The following is a 7,047-nucleotide window of genomic DNA, read 5'->3' as shown; positions in this document are numbered from 1 at the left end:
AATGATAGGAAATGCGAATAAATGAGAAATGCAAGTAAAAAAATTCTACAATCACTGTATAAGACTCAGTTAGTTTTCCAGCCCCACATTTTTCAAAAAAGATGAGTCTCGTTCATAGGAAAATATGTTATACACCCACCAAATATCTCTGTGAGCATTTCTTTTTCTTTTTCTTTTTACAGAGACTGTGAGAAAGTCAGAGAGAGGGATAGATAGGGACAGACAGGCAGAGAGAGAGTTCTTATTATGTGCCAGTTCACAGATCAATCATCAGTTTTTTGTTGTGACCCCTTTTCTTTCATAGACTCCAGTCTCATATATGCCTTGATCAGGGGGCTATATCTCATAGATTGACCACATGCTCTACACAGCTACCTTGGGCACAAGTTGGTGAGCTTTCCTCGAACCACATGAGGCATCGTTCAAAATGGCACCCTTGGGATCTCACACCTGAGACCACCACATTCCAGTCAATTGCTCTAACCACTGCACCATCGCCGTTCAGGCTGTGAACATTTTTCCTTTTACTTTCTCTGGATTTTATTTAGTATCCTGGTTCTTAATACGGGTGAAAAAGCTCTGTGTTTTAAGGTTTTCTTGCCCTAAAATAGATTCATCACTACATTTTTTCTGTAGGTTTCCTTATGTAGTTATTATTTCCATTAATTTTAAGGTATTTTGCAACTTGAATTGTGATTTTGAGCAGAAAGAGTTTATTTAGGAGTTAATTTCCTTACCTTCAAAAAGGTATTTTTAGTTATTTTGTATTACTGTTTACTATATTAAGTGTGAGACCAAAAAGAAACATGCTTTATATCATTTCTAAGGTTAGAAGTAGTAGAAAATTGCTTGAAAGAAAATACAGGGTTGGCTGTGGGAAATGTTTTCCAAGTGTGCTTCCTGGCTGCCACCTCGTGTTTTCCTTGGGAATTACAACTCAGTGCAGTTCACCTAAAAAACACAGCAGTGGTGAGTTGTGCTTTATCTATCAATGTTGAAACCAAGACTATATAAAAGATACTTTTATAACTTGTAAATATAAGGAATTTCAAGTTACTGTTTGCTACTCATTTCAACGTTAACTCTATTGAAAACAATAGACATATTTGATATTATTTCAATTTTCTGAAGTTGGCTGAAAATTGCTGCACAGCACATACAATAATGGTCTCTGTTACATGTGCTTCTCTGCTACCACCTCGTGTGCATCTTGGGAAACATGCCTCAGAACAGATCCAAAATAAAGAAATAGTAAAGAGTACTTTCTATGAACGTTGATTCCAATTTGCCTAATCTGTAAATATTTTGTGTATTCTTAGTGATTTGATTTCTGGGAATCTATAGGTTCACCTTGTTTTTCTTCTTTCCTTCCAGCAATACTTTCATAAAGCCTTGAATATTCCCATCATATACCAGGCACTGTGCTAGGAACTGTGTGAGTATTTGGTGCACTCAATGCCTTTTCATTCTACTATTTTTACTTCTACTTTTGGACTCCTTTATTTAAATCTTCATAATGTATTGTAAAATAAGATGTGCTTTGATTTGAAAAGTATGTTGAATATAACTGCTTTTTTATTATAGAAACTGTATTCTTATTGCAGAAGTGCAGGAAAAAATGAATAGAATACAAAACAACAAATGTTCATGGAGAGATAACTACTGTTAATATTATGACATTATCTTTCCATATTCTTAGGGAACCTATTATATTTCTATATCTATACATACTAAGGTACATTGGGTGTGCATACATCTGTGTGTATAGATGTGCATTGCATATGAACATATCTCTCTGGGTCCAAAGATTCTATCATTTGTGGATACCTATGTATGCATGCAAATTATTATTTATTCTTTCATTCATTAAACTCTTATTGTATTTCTCTTATGTTCCAGGCACAGTGCTCTACAATGGTTGCCTATACAGAAAGAGAGAGACATTCTATTTGAATAATACACTGTCATGCTGCAGACAGAGGAAGAAAAATGTACATAAAAATAATTATAAGTTGTGACAAGCACTGGATATAGTAGTGCAGTATCTTGTTCCCAGTTTTCATTAATTGTGGTGATGTTCAGTATAACAGTTTCTCAAAAGGCAGAGCTGAGACCTAATCCTCAGTTCTTCAGCAATGCATGTTCTCAGCTATAAAACTGAGAAAATACTCAAGCGCTGAAACAAAAACCCTGGAAGGCGTTCTGTGGGCCAAAGAACCTAGCTTGTAAATGGTTACCAAGGCTCAGGTAAATTCTGATGTCCAAATTTAGGAGGTCTCTCAGTCTGGACTGCTGCAGCAGCACAAGAAAAAAGTGCGTGTTAGAATAGGGGTCACATCATGGTAAACAATCAGAAATATTTTTTATGCCCTTAAGAGTCAAGAGCAAAATAAGTCTTCTGGTGTTGTCACCACAGCAGACTAGATTATTGTTTTATTTTTATTTACCTCAGTTTTTCTCTAGTAATTTTCCCCCTAAATACAATGGTTTGATACAACCAGAGAGCTCAGTAGATAAAGCATCACACACATACACTAATGTCATATATGTGGTCCTTGTTCTAGGCACCTACAGAAACACATTGATGTTTCTGACTATCTGTGTGTCTGTTTTCCCACCTCTTCCTCCCTCAAACATTAATAACTAAATAAAAGAAAAATGATAATGGCTTTTCATGGTGTTTTTGTAGCTTAAATTGCTTAGAGGAATGAATTATTTTTTTCAAAATCTCACCCCAAAAGTAAATAAGTGGTAACATTGTAAAGTACCATATCTCCCAATGTATAAGTAGCCTCCCTCTATAAATAGCACCTTAATTTTGTGGCACAAAATTTGAGAAAATGATAACAAATGCAAAGAACCAGGAAATGCAAGTAAAAATATAACAACCACTGTATACGATGCACCCAGGTTTCAAAGCCCACATTTTAAAAAATGATGAGTTTTATACATAGAAAAATATGAATAGAAACTCCAAATGTCTCTGTGAACATTTATTTCTTTCCTTTTTTTCTTTTTTCCAGAGTCATAGGGAGAGTGAGGGAGAGGGATGGATAAGGACGGACAGACAAGAATGAGGGAAATTTTTTATTATGTGCCAGGTCACAGATCAAATATCATTTTTTCGTAAAAACACATTAGTTTTTCATTGACTGCTCTCACATATGTGCCTTGACTAGGGGCCTACAGCTGACAGAGTGACCCCTTGCTCGAGCCAGCGACATTGGGATCAAGCTGTTGAGCTTTGCTAAAATGAGATGAGCCCACACTCAAGCTGGCGAATTTGGGATCTCAATTCTGGGTACTGTGCATTCCAGTCAAATGCTCTACCCACTGTGTCACTGCCTTCTCAGTCTGTGAACATTTTGTTTCTTTTACATTCTCTGGATTTTATTTAGTATCCTGGTTCTCTGTATGGGTGCAAAGGCTGTGTATTTTAAGGTTTTATTCCTGTAAAATGTATTCATCACTACATTTTTTTATAGATTTTCTTATGTAGTTTTTATTTTCATTAATTTTAAGGTATTTAACAACTTGAATTGTGATTTTGAAGGGTGGTTATTTAGGAATGAATTTCATTTCCTTAAAAAAAGAGATTTTAGTTAATTCCTATTACTGTTTAATATACTAAATGTAATGACGACAAGAAACAAGCTTTATATCATTTCTAAGGTTAGAGGTAGTTGAAACTTGCTTGAAAGAACATACAGGATTATCTGTGGAAAATGTTTTCCAAGAGTGCTTCCTTTCTGCCACCTCATGTGCACCTTGGAAAGAAGAGCTCAGGGCAGTTCACCTGGAAAAACACAGCAGTTGAGTGATGTGTGTTATCTATCAATGTTGAATCGAAGGCTATCTAGAAGATACTTTCATAGCTTGTAAATAAAATGGAGTTCTAGTTACTGTTTGCTACCTGTTTCAATGTTAACTGTAGTGTAAGCAAGAGATACATATCATATCATTTCAATCATCTGAAGTTTGCTGGAACTTGCTCCATAGCACATAACATATTGATCTCTGTTACATGTGCTTCTCTGCTGCCACCTCGTTTGCATCTTGGGAATCACACTTCAGTACAGGTCCAAAGGAAAGTTTTGGTAGATAAGATTGTCTACAACCATTGATTCCAATTAGCCGCTTCTGTGAAGTATTTCTGAATCCTTACTGGGTTGTTTTCTGGGAATCTATCGTTTCATCTTTTTCTCTTTTCCTTTCAGCCATGCTTTCATAAAGCCTTTGAAAGTGCCCTTCATATAACAGGCACTGTGCTAAGAGCTCATGTCCCTCTAGTCAGTCACTTCCCATTCTACTATTTTTACATCTGTCTTTTGAAATTCTTTTATTTAAATCTACTTAATGTATTGTAAATTATGATGTGCTTTGATTTGAAAAGTATATAGTATTTTAACTGCTTTTTAATATAAAAACGGTATTCTTATTAAAGAAATGCAAAAATAAGATAAGAAAATCAAAACATACATTCATACATAGACTTCAACTGTTAACTTTAGCCATTTTTTTCCATATTCTTTGGGTACCAATTATATTTCTCTATGTATATGTACTCAAGTACATTAGGTGCATGTACCCAAAGTGTGCATAGATGTGCATTGCACATTAGCATACCTCTCTGTTTCAATAGTGTCTGTCATTTGTGAATATTTATGTATGTATGAAAATGAATATTTATTTTATGCCAGGCACTGTGCTCGACACTGGATGCCATAATGAATGAAAGAGACTCACTTTCTGTCTTTATGGATATTACACTATCATAGAGTAGAAAGAGGAAGGAAAAATATACATACAAAATTATAAGTTGTGCCCTGGCCGGTTGGCTCAGCGGTAGAGCGTCGGCCTAGCATGCGGAGGACCCAAGTTTGATTTTGGCCAGGGCACACAGGAGAAGCGCCCATTTGCTTCTCCACCCCTCCGCCACGCTTTCCTCTCTGTCTCTCTCTTCCCCTCCCGCAGCCAAGGCTCCATTGGAGCACAGATGGCCCAGGTGCTGGGGATGGCTCCTTGGCCTCTGCCTCAGGCGCTAGAGTGGCTCTGGTCGCAACATGGTGATGCCCAAGATGGGCAGAGCATCGCCCCCTGGTGGGCAGAGCGTCACCCCATGGTGGGCGTGCTTGGTGGATTCCGGTCGGGCGCATGCGGGAGTCTCTCTGACTGTCTCTCCCTGTTTCCAGCTTCAGAAAAATGAAAAAAAAATTATAAGTTGTGACAAGCACTGTATTTGGTAGTGCAACACCTTTGGTCCCAGTTGTGATTGATCATGGCATGGTTAAGTATATCAGTTTCTCGAAAGGCAGAGCACAGACATAAGTCTTGGTTCTTCAGGTATGAATGATCTCTGGTATAAAACTGAGAAAATTTACAAGTGATGCAACAAATATCCTGGGAGGTGTTCTGTAACAAAAAGAACCTAAATTGTAGGTGCTGACCAGGCTTAGATAAAGTCTGATATCCAAAGCTTAGGAGGTTTTTCCATCTGGACTCCTGCCACAGCACAAGAAAAAGTGCATGTTAGTAAAGGTGTGAATTCGTCTCAACAATCAGAAATATAGATTGTATATGCCCCTGACTGACAAGAGCCTAGAATAGTCTTCTGATGATGTCACCACAGCAGACTAGATTATTATTATTTTTTGCCTCAGGTTATCTCTAGTAATTTTGTCCCCCTAGAGACAATGGCTTGCTTACACCAGAGAGCTCACTAGTTAGAGCATCACACTCATACAGTAATGTCATAGGATTTGTCCCTGTTCAAGGCACATAAAGAAACAGATAGATGTTTCTGACTATCTGTCTGTCTTTTCACCCCACTTCCTCTCTCTAACATTAAAAATTAAATAAAATAAAAAATGACAATGGCTATTTTTTTTGTTGTTTTCACAGCTTAAATTGCATAGAAGAATGAATTATGTTTTTCAAAATCTCACCAGAGGAAAAAATAGGTAGTAAGTTTGAAACAGTACCATATTTCCCCATGCATAATATGCATCCCTGTAGAAGATGCACCTTGATTTTTGGGCACAAAATTTGAGAAAATGATAACAAATGCAAAAATACAGGAAATGCAAGTAAAATATACTACAACCACTGTATAAGATGCACCCAGTTTTCAAACCCCATATTTTTCAAAAAAGATGAGTCTTAAACGAGGGCAAATATGGTATACACCCGCCAAATGTTTCTGTGAAATCTTTCCTTCGTTCTTTTTTTCTGTCTTTCTTTCTTTTCCTTTCTTTGTTTTCTACAGAGACAGTGAGAGAGTCAGAGAGAGGGATAGATAGGGAAAAACAGACAAGAAGGTAAAGATTTTTTTATTATTATTACATGCCAGGTCACAGATCAATCATCAGTTTTTTGTTGTGACAACTTAGTTGCTCATTGAGTGCTCTCTCATTGTGCCTTGACCAGGGAACTACAACTGACTGAGTGATCTCTTGCTCGAGCCAGTGAGCACATTGGGCTGAAGCTGGTGAGATTTGCTTAAACCAGATAAGCCCACGCTCAAGCTGGTGACCTTGGGATCTCAAACCTGGGTCCTCCGCATTCCAGTTAAATGCTCTATTCACCGTGCCACTGCCTCCTCAGGCTGTGAAAATTTTTATCTTTTACTTTCTCTGGATTTTGTTTAGTATCCTGTTTCATAGTATGGGTGGTAACATTGTGTATTTTAAGGTTCTTTCCACTAAAATGTATTCATCACAACATTTTTCCATAGGTTTTCTTATGTAGTTTTTATTTCCATTAAGTTTAAAGTATTTTGTCACTTGAATTTTGATTTTGAGCATGGGTTATTTACGAGTGAATTCCTTAACTTAAAAAGGAAGGATTTTTTAATTAGTTTTTATTACGGATTTCTAGAGTAAGTGTAATGACAAGAAGAAACAGGCTTTATATTATTTCAAAGGTTTGAAGTAGTTGAAACTTGCTTGAAAGAAAATACAGGATTGTCTGTGGGAAATGTTTTCCAAGTGCGCTTCTCTGCTGCCACCTCGTGTTCACCTTGGGAATAACCGCTCAGAGCAATTCACC

Source organism: Saccopteryx bilineata, unplaced genomic scaffold, assembly GCF_036850765.1.
Source record: "Saccopteryx bilineata isolate mSacBil1 unplaced genomic scaffold, mSacBil1_pri_phased_curated manual_scaffold_44, whole genome shotgun sequence".
Taxonomy (NCBI): Eukaryota; Metazoa; Chordata; class Mammalia; order Chiroptera; family Emballonuridae; genus Saccopteryx; species Saccopteryx bilineata.
Note: the sequence above shows the minus strand (reverse complement) of the source record.